An 18,002-nucleotide genomic window follows, 5' to 3' on the forward strand; every position below is an offset into this window, starting at 1 on the left:
TCATCAAACAAAGAACAGGTCTAAGCAAACATCATTTATAATGTGACATGCTATAAAAACAGAATTTATTAAAATAACAACTTCATTGAAAATGTTTATTTAGTTTTACTTATTTGAGATAGGTGACAGGAAATAAGAAAATGGCTTAAAAGCTTAGATATTTAGATTCCATATGGAGTTATTATCTTAGAGAATGCCACAAATATAATTTTAGAATTAAGTTGCATTTTCCCCATTGTTATTAAGAAGAAAAGCAACTTACTTTTTGCTCACTTTCCTTGTAGGTTTTTATTTCACTTATGGTACTCCCCCCATCAACCCATTAAATATTTCCCCCAGGTTCTGCTTTTGTTCTCTTCTTTCAGGCACTATTTATTATTTGTGTGCTGTGTGCTAGAAATCGGGCTAAACTCCTCGCAGACATCAGTCTTCGCGGATGCTTAATAACCACAGTAGCCTGAGGTGGGTATGATTGGCCCTGACTGACAAAGGAGGAAATTGAAAGTTAAAGAGGTTAAGTAACCTGCCAAAGTTGTAAAATACTCTCTCTGTCTCTGACTAGACTGGCACCGTAAACTCAGTGTCGATATGTAGTGCCAGAGTGCTTCCAAGTCTATGTCTTTAGTCCCAATTCTCTCCGTGCTGCAGCCCCGCGAATCAGTCCCCCTAGGAGACATTGCCACTTGCATGTCCCACAGGCACCACCCCAAAACTGACACGCCTGAAACCCAACCCTAGCCTCTCCTCGCAAACCTGCATCCCATTCTACAGACCTTTGCTGTTTGACATAGACGTATGCTAGCTATGTGATGATCCACAATGGAGACCCGAAGACCCTGGGACTCTCCTGTCCCCTTCCCCTGCACACCTGCACTATGTGCTGTGTGCCAGGCCTTGGACATACAGCAGCGGACAATTCTCTGTAAACACAGACCCTGGTGCTAACTCACATTCTCATGGGGAAGATGGAAAATCCATTGAAATGTACACAAAAGTCATCCTATGAAATGGCATAAAAGCATAGCACAAGATACAAATCGAGGCCAGGCTGTTGTGCAGCAAGGGTGAGGGTGTCAGAAAAGGTAGAGAGTAAGATATGAAGGAAAATGGAAAACCTAACACAGAGGTAGGAGGCTCCAGGTGGGTGGAACAGCATGTGTGAAGTAATCAGAAGTCAGGTTAAAATTGCTGTCGATTCCACCTCTAAAATATCTCCCAAATGGTTTCCCTCACGCAATTTGTAATAGGACTACAGCCTGCCAGCTTGTTCCTGGTCTTCACTTGCTCCTCCTTCAGTCTACCCCTCAACACCACTGAAGGAGTCATTTTCCCCACACACAAATCTGGCAGCTTCACATCCCTGCCTGAAAGCCTTGGGTGGCTCCATCACCTCCAGACTCCGGCCCCAGCTCCACCACACCTGCTGAATGCAGGCTGGTCACCGCTCAGCAATTCTTCCATGCCTCCCTTCCTCACCCTTAGGGTTTCTGTGTCTTCCCAGTGGAGTTTGTGCTGGATTTCCATTTCCTCTTTACTACAGAGGTCACTTTTCCCAGGTTAATTAGCTGTCATTTTGACGTGCATCATTTCAGAAGAGTAATACACCTAGAAATCAAGTTCACCCAAACACCTCGGTGCTGAGGAGGCTTCCTGAGACCTGCACCTCAGAGCCGAAGGACTCCTGCACCTGGACGCTGGAGGGTACGCAGAGCGACAGTGAACTTCACCAACGCTTTGTCCTGGACCCCCACAGGCAACAGTTTCTCTTTCCTTTGCAGTGAGCAGCCTCTGCTGTCCTAAGTCCACAGGCATGAGTGTGTAGTTGACCCCATGGAAATGACATTCATAAGTCCATTATCATCACACACGCAAACTATTGTGTGTGAGGTTTTTGTTTGTTTGTTTTTTCCACTAGACAGCTAATGTTACATTATGAAGATGATAAATATATGATCAAGATATTATATTGTTTTGGTAGCACAGACATACATTATATTATCAAGATGGCAATTGCCATGGGAAAGCTGAGTTTTTTTTTTTTATTATACTTTAAGTTTTAGGGTACATGTGCACAATGTGCAGGTTAGTTACATATGTATACATGTGCCATGTTGGTGTGCTGCACCCATTAACTCGTCATTTAGCATTAGGTATATCTCCTAATGCTATCCCTACCCCCTACCCCCACCCCACAACAGTCCCCACAGTGTGATGTTCCCTTTCCTGTGTCCATGTGTTCTCATTGCTCAATTCCCACCTATGAGTGAGAACATGTGCTGTTTGGTTTTTTGTCCTTGCGATAGTTTACTGAGAATGATGATTTCCAATTTCATCCATGTCCCTACAAAGGACATGAACTCATCATTTTTATGGCTGCATAGTATTCCATGGTGTATATGTGCCACATTTTCTTAATCCAGTCTATCAGTGTTGGACATTTGGGTTGGTTCCAAGTCTTTGCTATTGTGAATAGTGCTGCAATAAACATATGTGTGCATGTGTCTTTATAGCAGCATGATTTATAGTCCTTTGGGTATATACCCAGTAATGGGATGGCTGGGTCAAATGGTATTTCTAGTTCTAGATCCCTGAGGAATTGCCACACTGACTTCCACAATGGTTGAACTAGTTTACAGTCCCACCAACAGTGTAAAAGTGTCCCTATTTCTCCACATCCTCTCCAGCACCTGTTGTTTCCTGACTTTTTAATGATCGCCATTCTAACTGGTGTGAGATGGTATCTCATTGTGGTTTTGATTTGCATTTCTCTGATGGCCAGTGATGATGAGCATTTTTTCATGTGTTTTTTGGCTGCATAAATGTCTTCTTTTGAGAAGTGTCTGTTCATGCCCTTCACCCACTTTTTGATGGGGTTGTTTGTTTTTTTCTTGTAAATTTGTTTGAGTTCATTGTAGATTCTGGATATTAGCCCTTTGTCAGATGAGTAGGTTGCGAAAATTTTCTCCCATTTTGTAGGTTGCCTGTTCATTCTGATGGTAGTTTCTTTTGCTGTGCAGAAGCTCTTTAGTTTAATTAGATCCCATTTGTCAATTTTGGCTTTTGTTGCCATTGCTTTTGGTGTTTTAGCCATGAAGTCCTTGCCCATGCCTATGTCCTGAATGGTAATGCCTAGGTTTTCTTCTAGGGTTTTTATGGTTTTAGGTCTAACATTTAAGTCTTTAATCCATCTTGAATTAATTTTTGTATAAGGTGTAAGGAAGGGATCCAGTTTCAGCTTTCTACATATGGCTAGCCAGTTTTCCGAGCACCATTTATTAAACAGGGAATCCTTTCCCCATTGCTTGTTTTTCTCAGGTTTGTCAAAGATCCGATAGTTGTAGATATGCGGCGTTATTTCTGAGGGCTCTGTTCTGTTCCATTGATCTATATCTGTTTTGGTACCAGTACCATGCTGTTTTGGTTACTGTAGCCTTGTAGTATACTTTGAAGTCAGGTAGCATGATGCCCCAGCTTTGTTCTTTTGGCTTAGGATTGACTTGGCGATGCGGGCTCTTTTTTGGTTCCATATGAACTTTAAAGTAGTTTTTTCCAATTCTGTGAAGAAAGTCATTGGTAGCTTGATGGGGATGGCATTGAATCTATAAATTACCTTGGGCAGTATGGCCATTTTCACGATATTGATTCTTCCTACCCATGAGCATGGAATGTTTTCCATTTGTTTGTATCCTCTTTTATTTCACTGAGCAGTGGTCTGTAGTTCTCCTTGAAGAGGTCCTTCACATCCCTTGTAAGTTGGATTCCTAGGTATTTTATTCTGTTTGAAGCAATTGTGAATGGGAGTTCACTCATGATTGGCTCTCTGTTTGTCTGTTATTGGTGTATAAGAATGCTTGTGATTTTTGTACATTGATTTTGTATCCTGAGACTTTGCTGAAGTTGGGGAAAGCTGAGTTTTTAAGTGAATAAGAATTTTAAAAAGTCCCTCCCCAAGAATGCATTTGTTGTTAAGTTTGATGGTATACTGGCATCCACTTTAGGAACAGAGCTGCCAAGCTGTGGGGGGCAATTAGGTCATCTTTTCCCAGGACAGTTCTAGACCTTCACGGTGCCCTTCTTGCAAGTGGTCTTATTCCAGGTCCCAGCTTTATGTAGAAAGTGCAAACTGCTTGTGGCAGGACTGAGCCTGCAGAGCACCGCATTCCCCCTAGGGGAGGTTCTGTGGACAAGGAGTTGGAAGCTCATCAGTGTCGCTCCTTTCTCCTCTGCCAAGAAGGCAGCTCCCTCATCTCTGGGGCTCGTGAAGAGAGGCATGGCCTTCTGCTGTCTCTGCTGATGGAGAATGGGGTCTTGCCACCACCAGAAGCCTCCCTGAGGTTATTGTCTCATATCCTCAGCGCCGTCTGGATCCGGGAGGCCAGGACCACCCATAACCTGATGCCACTCTCCACTGAAGCCCAGGAGACCTCAGGATGGAGAAGCAGGTCCAAGTGACCCCGGCCACCCTGTCTCTCAGCCCTCACAAGAAGAATGCCCCAAACTGTGCTGGGAGAGGCAGACCTTGTCCCTGAGGATAAAGGTAATTTCAAAGGCAAAGTACAATGAGAAGCGACACTTGGCCCTCATAAGAAAGGGACACTTATTTAGGGACACAGACACACACTACCAAGATGGCTCACCTGCTTTTGGAGACCTCTGTTGCCTAGTTGTTAAGCCCAAGAACTTCAGTTCTCCACTGAGGAAACTCAACCCATTTCCTCGGGAAGGTCCCAATCCAGGGACCCCTCCCTCTGGACACTGAGGCTATCGCATCACTTGATGCCCGCAGCTGTCGGTCTCAGTGCCCTGCAGGGGTGGGGCAGAGCGAGGGGACAGGAGAGGGATGGATGGATGGGTTTCTATCCTGGGGGAAGCTCCAAATGCTGATCCTTCATGGAACTTTCCTTTTCTGTATTTTCACGGATGAACAGTTTCCACAGACCCTTTATGAGTTAACTCCTAAGGTCAGCATGTCTCCTTCAGAGACAGCAAACCCCACACTCGCAATGAGAGAAAAGTATTTTCCTAGTTCGCGGGGTACAGGTTGTGCCCCTAGTGTCAAGGGACCCCCACTGCTGTGCTGAGTCCTGAAGTATCACCAAAGAGCTCGACTCACACACCTGATACTGAGTGGCGGCTCGGTTACCTGGAGAAGGACCGCGGCTTAGATTAGGTGCTTGCTATGGCATGAACCCTCTGAGCAGAGGCATGGGCCTGGGGAGACAGCAGAGCGCCCTTTCTTCCAGCCTCATCGACAGTATTTGTGGCACAGGCTTGAGAACGAATAGACATCTAAGAAAGACTTCAGTTGCTAAGTGATCAATTACAGCTCTAGGGGAAACTGGAAGACAGAGCTGGACTTGGGGCTCAGATACCTTGAGTGTCACGCAGGACTTCTGCCATTCAGTGACCTTCAGTTGCCTCTTGTGTCCCAAGACTGCTGTGAGGATAAATGAGATGTTTGCGGGATCTGAAAGTGTTGACACAGGGCGGTGCACAGCAAATGATGGTCTCTCTTCTTGTTTTCTATTCGGCTTTACAATCGGGTTAACAATAAGGAGAACACGGTATTCTAAAGTTGCACAATCATTCCAAAAGCAAGTTGTTGTGAAATCTTCAAAAAGAACAAAGGGGCCGGAAGTGGTGGCTCATGCCTGTAATCCCAGCTGCTCGGGAGACTGAGGCAAGAGAATCGCTTGAACCCAGGAGGCTGAGGTTGCTGTGAGCCGAGATCGCGCCACTGCACTCCAGCCTGGGCCACAAGAGTGAAACTCCGTCTTAAAAAAAAATAAAAATAAAAAATGAAGGGGCAGTTTTTGGCTCCCATAATGATGTAGGACAGGTGAGCCCAAAATTGGGGCTGACCGGGGGAGGCCTTGGCTTTGCCTAGGAAAGAATTCAAAGGCGGACAGTGTTGTAAACACGAACTTTCACTGAAGCGGCCGTGCACAGCCGCGGCAGAGGTGCTGCTCCTTGCAGAGCAGGGCGACCCCATAGGGCAGGGTGTCCCGAGCAGCAGCTCAGGGGCGACCCCATAGGCAGGGTGTCCTGAGAAGCAGAGCAGGGCGACCCCATAGGCAAGGTGTCCCAAGAAGCAGCTCAGGGGCGACCCCATAGGCAGGGTGTCCCGAGAAGCAGCTGAGGGGCAGGTCTGCAGTCACATTTTTACCTACTTTCAATTACATGCAAATTAAGGGGCAGATTATAGAAAAATTTCTAGAAAAAGGGTGGTAACTTCTGAGTCCTTTGGCGTTGCCATGGAAATGGTTGGTACCTTCAGGGTGTTGTCATGGCAATGTAACTGACATGGCACTGGTGGGCCTGTCTTATGGAAAGGGGCTTTTGCCTCTTCACCCTTTCAGCTAGTCCTCAATCTGGTCCAGAGTCCAAGCCCTGTCCCTGGAGTAGAGTCCTGCCTTCTACCTCAGTAACACTTAAAACAGATTGGTAAAAATAAAGGATTGGGCACATTTTCAAAAGCATCAAATATGTCAGAAACGGGGAAAACACTGGAGCTTGTTAGATCGTAAAATCTGATGCAGTTTCTAATTATTCTAATCACACATTTTTATGAGGAGATCAGGTTATTGTCAAAGGAAATTATATCCTGTTAATGGCTTATTAATAAAAATTACATTCTTCAGAAATTGATACACAGGACAGAATTCAATTTGTTCTACAAAATATAACTTTATCATTTGGCTAAAGGTATTCTGATCACAAAATGTCCATAATTCCTGCAATTCTGTTACTTGTTTGAGTCTGAAATTACACTGCTGACATCCCTTTTGTGACAAAAGCACTTTAACAGCCAAAAAATTTTAGAAATGACTGGTAGGTCTCTTTTGATTGGAAGTTTGTTGAATGCAGCTGCAATATTTCTGAGTTAAGTTATGTTCGTACGTTCTCATTCTGGCTGGAACATTTCTGTGTTGTTGTGATTGCGATATTGTCCAGCCGGCCAGACTGATGATTAATTCACGTTATTAAGATGACTAACACTCTTTTCAGATGGCAATTGAAAAACCACATCAAGAGAACAGCCTGAAAGTGATTTGACTGCAGATTTGGGAGGAGTAGAGATTATGCAATTGTTCCTTCTGTAACTCAACAATATTTAGCGGGTACATGTGACATCCTGTAGACCCTTATGGTTTCTTGAGGACCCTGAAAATAGTGGGGAGAAGTCATAATTGCTGGGTTCCCAGGGGTCACATAATGAGACTTTGGCAAACTCAGTCATTGAGAGATAAGCAACTTGCACTCTTAGACTGGCCACACGTAGGACTCTTGTAGCAAACACTCCTGCTTAGCCCATCCCCTTGTTTAGAATACCCCCCAGCATTCTTTGTGAAGGGGTGGGCTAGCCAGCAAGGTGCCAGGATGGGCACTGGACCCAAAGTGGACTAATAGGATTTTTTAAAGCCGTAAGTAATGCATATGGTAACTAGCTTGACTTAGCTGCCTCATAAGTATACATGTTTCAAAACATCATGCTGTACACCATAAATATATACAATGTTTGTCAATTAAAAATAAATAATAATTTAAAATTTTTTTCTCTTACACAGGAGGTACAAGTTCAAGAGATTCACTTACAGCATGGTGACTATACTGAATAACAATGTATTGTGAACTTGAAAATCACTGGGAGAGCAGACTTTGTGTTCTCACCACAAAAAATTTGTAAGTATGTGGGATAATGTGTATGTTAATTAGCTTGATTTAACCATTAAACAATGTATATGTATATCAAAACATTACACCATAAATAAGTGCAATTTTGCTTTTTCAATTAATAAAAGCATTTGAATGAAAAAGAAAAAACTCCACCTGCACTCGATTTTGTTGGGTATTGACTACATAAACTCCTACAGAGATGGGGACACATCCTGCACCCAAAGCCACTTCTTGCCAATGTTATAAGGAAGCAAGAGACAAAAAGCCCATACAGCATCCAGTCTGCACAAATCACATAAAGTGGACACACGCGAGAAACAAGGTTCCTAGGCTCAGAGAGATGAGGAGGACATGAGACCATTCCCAATGACCCCAGGCCCAACTCCTACAGCTGTAAGACTCTGTGATATCATTACCATAGATCCTCACTCACCTGGAAAGCCAGGATAACTGTGAAACCCCAGGTACCAACAACAAAGACTCCACTGCCCCCACTATGGGGATCATGCTGTGGGCCCAGGGACGCCTGCAGGAAGCCTCTTCCACCATGAGTCTGAAATCACCCTCAGACCCTTTGGCAGCTTAGGGTATAACTGAACTAACTGAATGCACAAATGCATTTTTTTTTAATCAGGTGATCTTTCACTATTTCCTCTTTTTAAAAATAGAGATGGCCAGGCATGGTGGCTCACACCAGTAATGTCAGGACTTTGGGAGGCCAAGGTGGGTGGATCACTTGAGGTCAGGAGTTCAAGACCAGTCTGCCCAACATGGCGAAACCCCATCTCTACTAAAAATACAAAAATTAGCCAAGTGTGGTGGTGCGCCCCTGTAGCCCCAGCTACTCGGGAGGCTGAGGCAAAAGAATCGCTTGAACCTGGGAGGCAGATGTTGCAGTGAGCCGAGACTGTGCAACTGCACTCCAGCCTAGGTGACAGAAGGACACTCCATCTCAAAAAAAGAAAAAATAGAGATGATAGTAATATCTATCCACTACTTGTATTGTTACTATTGTTACCTCCCCTTTACAAAACCTGCTCTCATTACCCAAGATGGAATTCATTTGAATGAACTTTGTTTATATCTCTATAGTAAGAATGGACATTGTGATGGTTAATTTTACATGCCAACTTGACTGGGCCATGGGGTGCCCAGACATTTAGTCAAACATTACACTGAATATGTCTGTGAGGGGGTTTATGGATGAGATTAACATTTGAGTGGGTAGACTGAGTAAAGCAGATGGCCCTCCCTAATGTAAGCAAGCCTCATCCAATCAGTTGAAGGCCTGAAGCAAATACAAAGGCTGACCTTCCCATGAGTAAGAGGGAATTTCTCCTGCCCAGCTGTCTTCAACCTGGGACATTGGCTTTTCCTGCCTTCAGAGTCAAACTGAAACACTGGCTCTCTGGGTCTTCAGCTTGCCAACTGCAGATCTTAGGACTTCTTAGCCTCCATAATCACTTGAGCCAATTTCTTATCATAAATCTATTTGTGTGTGTGTGCATATATATATATATATATATAGTTGTATGCATCCTATTGATTCTATTTCTCTGGAGAACACTAATAGAGATACATTGTATTATAATTCTCTGTATACATTGATTTTCTTCATCAGACTGTGAGACCTTCCATTGCAAGAATTGCCCCAAATGCATCTTTGTAAACACAACACATAGGACAACATCTGGCCCAATAAATGTCGAGTGAATGAATGACTACCTTTCAGATTGCCTTCTGTGGCTGTTAGGAGGAATAAATGTGTACAAGCCCTTTAAAATCAGTACAGCTTCTGAAAAGGAATTTGATCTTTCTCCATATCAGTCTCCAAACCTATTCTTACTAGAGAAAATCAAATCAAACTAGGAGTTGAGTATTTCTAACCTCTCTCTGCATTCTAGTAATCTTTATTCATTCAAAATATAATTAACAATTGTCTGTTATATGTGAGACACCATCCCTGGCACAGAGGATGAACAACTGTGACAAGGGTCCTGAGATTCTATTCTAGTGTGGAGGTAGGGACAAACTTAAAAAACAAACAGAGTGATGCATTAATGATAAGCACCAGGAGGGAACAAGACGGGGCCATCTGGGGAGAATGGACTGCATTAAACTGCACCATCTTCCCCCACATTGGAGAGCTCTCCTTTTATTTTTATCTGTTTTTGTTTTTTGGTTTATTTTTCTAGTATTTTCTTAGCTCATTTTCAGTTTCTGCTACCTCAGGAAAGAGCTTTAAGCAAACTCAGAATTCATTCAAGTTTATTTTCCTAAAAAATAATTTTGATTGCCTCATTCTCTTATTTAAAAAGCTGTGTTGGCTTCTCATTTCCTACAAAGTAATGTCCAAATAATGTATTGGTATCCAAGGCCCTCTACAGTTTGGTCTAAACCTTTCCATCTTGTTAATCTTTGGAAATGCTTGCTCACTTTCACGGTTTTGTTTGTTTGTTTCAGACAGGGTCTGTCTCGCTCCACTGCCCAGGCTGGAGTGCAGTGACGTCATCATAGGTCACTGCAACCTCAACCTCCTGGGCTCAAGCAATCCTCCCACCTCAGCCTCCCAAGGAGCTGGGACAACAGGCACACACCACCACACCCAGCTAATTTTTTTTTTTTTTTTGAGAGACCAGGTCTCACAGTGTTGCCCAGGCTGATCTCAAACTCCTAGGCTCAAGCAATCCACTCACCTCAGCCTCCCAAAGTGCTGGGATTACAGGCATGAGCCACCATGCCCACTTTCTGTTTCATGTCCCCACCTCAACCCAGCTTTTGCTCACTTCATTGCCCTGACTATACTTCCCATCTTCCTTCCTCTAACCTCATCATAGGTCCCATCTTTTAAGACCCAGATTACATGGTTCTTTAGCACATAGTATCTGCTTAGTCTGAGTTCCTTCCTTTCTAGCTAGAGGAAAACATTTGCTCCTGCAAGTCTTATAGCACTTGGTCCAAACATCCCTTATGATATTTATCTGGCTCTGTCTTGTATTATCATTTTTTAGGAACATGTCACGTCTTTCCATCTGGATTATTATTTCCTTGGGAGGAAGTTGTTTTATTCCACTCTGTTTTTCCTATAGTCCAGTACAAAAGTGCATTCAATAAATGCTAGTTGAAAGATAAATTTGGTGAATAACCAAATGGCCCAGCGAATACAAATGAAGCATCTCAAACTTTTTAAGATTCTTCTACTTCAACTGCTGATGTCATATTTATAATGAGTCTTAGAGAACTCATTCTTCACTCCTTATGGGGTTTTGTAATAAACTGTCACCACAAAAGTGCAGAAAGTGAAGGTAATTTCTTTTTACCAAGAATGATCATTTTAGTGACAATGCAGAAAATTTTGTGCTGTGTATAATTATGAGCTATTTCCAACAACAAGAACAACAAAAAAATGAGCAATTTTGAAGTTCTCTTTACAGAAGATTCTAAATTTTTGGCTCTAGTGATTCTCTACACAATTATCATGATAGCACATCCTGGCAGTAGGACCCCAGGGGCTCTGAAAGCAGCATAAGGGTTTGAAAGTCATTCCAAGCCTCTGGCTTCGGCACAGGAGCCTGGATAAGCCTTCAGGTGCAGGGAAGGTGCTGGAATTGACCATTCCTCTGCAAAGTGTAGTTGTGAACAGTTCTCCTGCCCTTCTGTTCATCTCAGGGATGCAAACTAAAAAATCGCTTGCATCGATTTGACATCTGACATGATAATACATGGCTTGTCTATGGGACTCTACTTTTCACAGCACAATAGGGGTGCATACTACATTTCATTTAAAATCAAATGTGAAAGATCTCAAACGGTATGCAAATCCAGAAGCTTCTAAGTAAGGTATAGCAAGAATCTTGTTGCTGCCTTCTTCTCTCAAAGGTGTCATTTGGATATAGTATTATCAACTTAGAGATTATAGCTATAGTTACCCCAGTAGACATTCATTCTGAGAAAAGCTTTATGGCTTAGCTTTCCTATGCAAAGAAGGAAGTTGAACAGGTTTCCAGCTAACATAATTACTGATTAGCAGTATTTCTGCAAATGTCTCATAATTTTTTCTACACCTAAACGTGCTAAGCTCTTATCCTACAGACACATAATGACTTTGGAGTTAAGGACACTTTGTGATAACATTCTTAGTAAGTGGTGTGTGATTCAAATTAACAACTGAGCAATGGCCATGTAGAAGGCATTGAGGGAAGTGCCCAGGAGAAAATAAAGATGAGGAGGTCACAGTCTCTACCCATGGGAGCTGATCTTAGAATAGAAGCATTCACCACACAAATGTCCATTACACAGGTAGATTAGACAGGTGAGGCACAGGAGGGATAACGGACTCTGGAGCATGGACAAAAGAGGCATTACCTTCAGCCAGAGGACAGTGGCATTTGCTGTGGCCCTTGGAGAATTATATCAAGATAATAATGGCAAAGAGAACGCTAGAGGGATGGCAACACTGGGGAGCCAGCTCACATGAGGCTGCCTCAGTCTGTGCAGGAGGGAGAGGTGGGAGGAAGTCGTCCAAGGTCAGGCTGAACATGAACACTTTGCAAGCCATGCTGGGAAATGAGGACTGTGTTCTTAAGTCCATGGGAAACCATGGAGAATGCTCTGCAATGATCTCATGTCCTCCAGAAGCAGTACCCAGCAGGCACAGGAAGCACGGGGAGCAGCTGAAGGCCAGTAAAAGCAATCAGAAGCAGTAATGATTCAACTGGAGGTGAATATTAAGTGAAAAATTAGGAGGAGGACTTGAATGGCAATGGTACTGTTTGTGATGTGGGGATAAACTGCTCTTTTTGAATTGCCAGTAGGTTTCTCTTTCCATTGCTGAAGGTAGACTCTGGAGAGTGAAAACACCAAAGCTAGAAAGCTTCCAGCTTTGCTCTTCATAACAGCTTCTGCGTGGGGACATTGCAGGTGTCTGTGCGTACCTTGGTGGTACATTGTAGTCCGCCAGGTGTCAGGCAGGTATCCAACCCTTGACTTGGGAGATGGGTATATAGATGATGTCATTCCAAGCAGGCTCCTGGGGCCCAGGTGTTAAGCATATTGTTTGGTAAAATAATGGAAGTGCACCTTTGGCCTGGCAAAGAGGCTTATGGCTTAGTTTTGTTTGTCGGTTTCTTTCTTTCTAAATACCAATTAAGGCAGGACTATCCATAACATGTCAGTGCATGTGCACACACTTGTGGGTTACACGGGCACACATGCCTGATCACATGCTCACAGGAGCACACCTTAGCAGGAGAGTCACATGGTTTCTACACCTCAGTCTGAAGGGAAGACCAGAAACAATACAGGACTTAGCACAGAACCATTGGAACTGGATGTCCCACCCATGGGATTGTGCTAGAATTCTCTTAATCAAACTCCAGTGTTCAACTCTGCAAATTGTCAGTGCCCCCCATGCCTTCTGCAGAAGCTCAGACTCAGATCCAGAGTACAATGCATCCCAAAGAGCTCCTGAAGTACACCAACAAGGACACATCTATTTTCAAGACTGAAAAATTGCACATACCAAAGCTTTGTTGGTACAGAAATTATAGTTTTCTAAGCCAACTGAATGGCATATAAATATGAATGCAAAAGGAGATTTGTTCTTTCTATAAATTTGAATGCTGAGAAAAACTCATTAAATATGAATTGCTAAAAATGGTGTTGTATTAGCCCATTCTCACACTGCTATAAAGAAATACCTGAGACTGGGTAATTTATAAAGAGAAGAGGTTTAGGCTGGGTGCGGTGGCTCACGCTTGTAATCCCAGCACTTTGGGAGGCTGAGGTGGGCAGATCATTAGGTCAAGAGATCGAGACCATCCTGGCCAATATGGTGAAACCCTGTCTCTACTAAAAATACAAAAATTAGCTGGGCATGATGGCACACATCTGTAGTCCCAGCTACTTGGGAGGCTGAGGCAGGAGAATTGCTTGAACCCTGGAGGCGGAGGTTGCAGTTAGCCGAGATCACGCCACTGCACTCCAGGCTGGCAACAGAGTGAAACTCTCTTAAAAAAAAAAAAAAAGAAAGAAAGAAAAGAAAAAGAAAAAAAGCAAAGAGGTTTAATTGGCTCATGGTTCTCTAGGCTGTACAGGAAACAGGCAGCTTTTGCTTGCAGGAAACCTCAGGAAACTTACAATCATGGCGGAAGCAAACGGGAAGCAAGTACATCTTACATGGCCAGAGCAGGAGGAAGAGAGAGAGCAAGGAGGTGCTACATACTTTTAAACAACCAGAACTTGAAAGCACTCACTCACCATCATGAGAGCAGCACCAAGGGGAAGGTGCTAACCCACTCATGAAAAACTGCCCCTGATCCAACCACCTCCCGCCAGGCCACCTCAACATTGGGGATTACATTTCGACATAAGCCTGGGCAGGGACACAGATCCAAACCATATCAGGGGTCAATTCAGATATTGTCAAACCACTTGTAAAAGCTTAAGGGGGGCGGGAGTGGTGGCTCACGCCTGTAATCCCAGCACTTTGGATGGCCCAGGCGGGTGGATTGCCTGAGGTCAGGAGTTCGAGACCAGCCTGACCAACATGGTGAAACCCCCGCTCTACTAAAAAATACAAAAATTATGCAGGCATGGTGGCATGCGCCTGTAACCCCAGCTGCTCGGGAGGTTGAGGCAGGAGAATCGCTTGAACCTGGGAAGTGGAGGTTGCAGTGAGTCGACATTGTGCGATTGCATTCCACCCTGGGTGACAGAGCAAGACTCCATTTCAGAAAAAAAAAAAAAAAGCTAAAAGTTTAAGGGGAAGAATAACAAAATCCAAAGAAAAGACCTAGCAAATAATTAATTAAAGAATTTTTGTCCTGCAGCTATTCATGTTCATTATAAAATTCTTTCAATGTTTCTGTAAGTTTCAACATTTTCATAATAAAATGTTTAGGAAAATGTATCTAAAATTCTACAGGGATGATTTTGAGTCCCCAGCAAGATGGTAAATTAGCATGAAATGCTGGTTCCTTCCTCCTGTCCAATGCTAGAGAGCCCACACAAGTGACAAGAAAGACACAGGACCTAGGGAATAAAATGAAAATTACGCAGATGCAAAAGACCACATGCCCTACCTTCCAACTGTTCATCCCGCTTTGCTTTTTTCCTTCCATATTGTAAGTTTTTGTTTTCTCAACCACGCACACTCCATCCTTGCAACCCACCCAGAGGTTTAACTATTATAATTCTAGTGTCTGGCCAAAAAAATGCAGGTGCTAACTGCGCATGAAAGAAAGCTCAGAAAAATAAGTTGAAAATGCTGCTTCTATTCCTTCAACTAAACAAATACAGATATTATGCATTATGAAACTGCCTTTGCAAATGTTACTTCTAGCAAATAAATCTTGTAGGACATTCATAGTCAGTCCTTGATGGTGTGTTCTGTGACCATTTAAGAACCTTGACATTTCTAACAGGGTGTCACACTAAAAATTTTTGGCCCTGGTAATAATATTCAACTTTATCTCTCTCTCTCTCTCTCTTTTTTTTTGTTAACTTAAAAGCATAAATTCTCATGAATTTTCTTGGTAAACCAGAAAGGACTGGTCATTACTCCATCATAAATAGCTTTTCTTGAACAAATGACTTTTACTTAATTATTTTATTTTATTTATTTAAGTTATTTGTATTTAACCTACTGGGTCAGGGAGGAAGCATTTGTGGAAGAGAGTGATGACCTGGAGCAAAGGTTAGCATTGGAAAGGAGCTGGGGGGAAGGCTTCCCCTCTGAGCTCTTTGCTCCCTGTCACATTCCCCTGGGAAGGCCACTGACTGACCCCCCTCTGACCACCATGAGATTACAAAACAGCAGTACTTCCTCCTGGGGGTTGAATTGTGTCCTCCAATAAAATATGTTGGACTCCTAAGTCCCAGAACCTCACAATGCAGCCGTATTTGGAAATAGGGTCTTTGCAGAGGTATCAATTTAGATGAGTTTGCACTGGATCACAGTAATCCTGAGTTCAATATGACTATGTCCTTATAAAATGAGGAAATTTGGAAACAGACAGACATGCACACAGGAAGGACACCATGAGAAGATGATGACAAAGGTCGGGGTGATGCTTCAACAAAGCTAGAAACACCAAAAATTGCCAGAAAACTTCCAGAAGCTGGAAGCGAGGCCTGGAATAGATTCTTCTCCAGAGCCGTCAGCAGGAACCAACCCTGCCAACAACTTGATTTTGGACTTCTGACCTTCAGAACTCTGAGAATAAATTTCTGTCGTAAGTCACCTAGCTTGTGTACTTTGTTTCAGTAGCTCTAGGAAATTAATGCAGAATGATTATCTTTGATTATTCACACAGGCCCTAATGCAATAACTGGTGTCCTTTAAGAAAGGGTAAGTGTGGACTCAGAAGCAGGGAGAATGCCAGAGGATAACAGGCAGAGTGATCCTCTGACAAGCAGGGAAGGCCAAGGATTGCTGGGAGCCACCAGAAGCTGAAAGGGACAAGGAAGGATCCTCCTTGCTATAGTTTGAATGTTTATCCCCACAGACCTCATGTTGAAATTTGATCCCAATGTGGCAGGTGGGTCCTAGTGGGAGGGGTTTGAGTCCTGGGAGAGAATCCCTCATGAATAAATTAATGACCTCCCTGGAGGAGCAGGGGAGTCTGTTCTCACTCTATTAGTTCCCTTGAGAATCGGTTGTTAAAAAGAGCCTGAAACCTTCCCCATCTCTCTTTCTCGTTTCCCCTCTCCCCATGTGATGTCGGCACATACAAGCTCCCCTTCACCTTCTGCCAGTGGTGGAAGCAGCCAAGGCCCTCTTCACTTCAGATGCAGATGTGGGTGCCACGCTTCTTGTACCACCTGCAGAACTGTGAGCCAAATACCTCTTTTCTTTATAAATTACCCAGTTTCATGTATTATTTTGTAGCAAGACAAAATGGACTAAGACATTCCCCTAGGCCTTCAGAGAGCGTGGAACTGCTAACACCTTGATTTTAGATTTCTAGGCTCCAAAGCGTAAGAGAATACATTTCTATTGTTTTAAGCATTTTTGTGGTACACTAATGCCTCACTTCACAAATGCATCTTTAGGCAATTTTGTACCTGTGCAAACATCACAGAGTGCACTTACACAAATCTAGATGGCAAAGTCTGTTACACACCTAGGCTATATGGTATAGCCTATTGCTTCCAGGCTACAAAGCTGCAGAGCATGTTACTATACTGAATACTACAGGCAACTGTGACAGAATGGTAAGTATTTATGCATCTAAACAACTAAAGGTTAAAAAGGTACATTAAAAATATGGTATAAAAGATGAAAAATGTATAGGACACCTACTGAGCTTACAGGACTGGAAGTTGCCCTGGGTGAATTAGTGAGTGGTGAGTGAATGTGAAGGCCTAGGACATTACTATATGCTAATGTCGACTTTGTAAACACTGTACACTTAGGCGACACTAAATTTATTTTTAAAATTTTCTCTCTTCAATAATAAATTAACCTTAGCTTACTGTAACATTTTTACTTTATAAATATTTTAATTTTTTTAAACCTTTTGACCCTTTTGTAATAACATTCAGCTTAAAACACATAGTGTACAACTATACAAAAAAGTTTTTCTTTATACCCTTATTCCATAAGCTTATTTCTAATCTTTAAATTGCTTATTGTTTTTTACTTTTCAAACTCCTTTCATTAAAAAACTAAGACACACACACACACACACATATTAGTGTACATCTACCCACATCAAGATGATCAATATCACTATCTTCCACTTTCATATCTTGTCCCACAGGAAGGTCTTCAGGAGTCATAACATGCATGGAACCTTCTCGTGTGATAACAATGCCTTCTTCTGGACACCTCCTGAAGGACCTGCCTGAGGTTCTTGATGAGGTGCTGCCCTTTCCTGAAATATGTTCAGGGTGGTTTGCTTGGTTTGTTTCTTTTTTCTGCCACGGATGTGCATGAGTAATATGTTACGCTACAACATTACGATGGCTACAGCATCACTAGATTACAGGAAATTTTCAGCTCCATGATGGCTGATAGTCTTACGGGACCACTGTTGCATATGCAGTCTGAAATGTCATTATGTGATGTATAACTGTATTTTGCTGCAACAGCCCTGGAAAATGAGCAGACCATCCCATGCCACAGATGCTACAGATATTGCTAGTGACTCACCAGAGACCAGGAAGGTGAAGAGTGACAGGCAAGAAATGCAGGTGGATGGGCCAGCCCCTATGGCCCCTTTCCTCCCCTCCCTACTCACAGGGAACATTAGGCTACTACATTCAAGGGAGAAAAGCCCTCAGGGGTGGAAAGAAACAACCAGCACTGTGGGAACTAGAAA

Source organism: Pan troglodytes, chromosome 17 (genome assembly GCF_028858775.2).
Source record: "Pan troglodytes isolate AG18354 chromosome 17, NHGRI_mPanTro3-v2.0_pri, whole genome shotgun sequence".
Taxonomy (NCBI): domain Eukaryota; kingdom Metazoa; phylum Chordata; class Mammalia; order Primates; family Hominidae; genus Pan; species Pan troglodytes.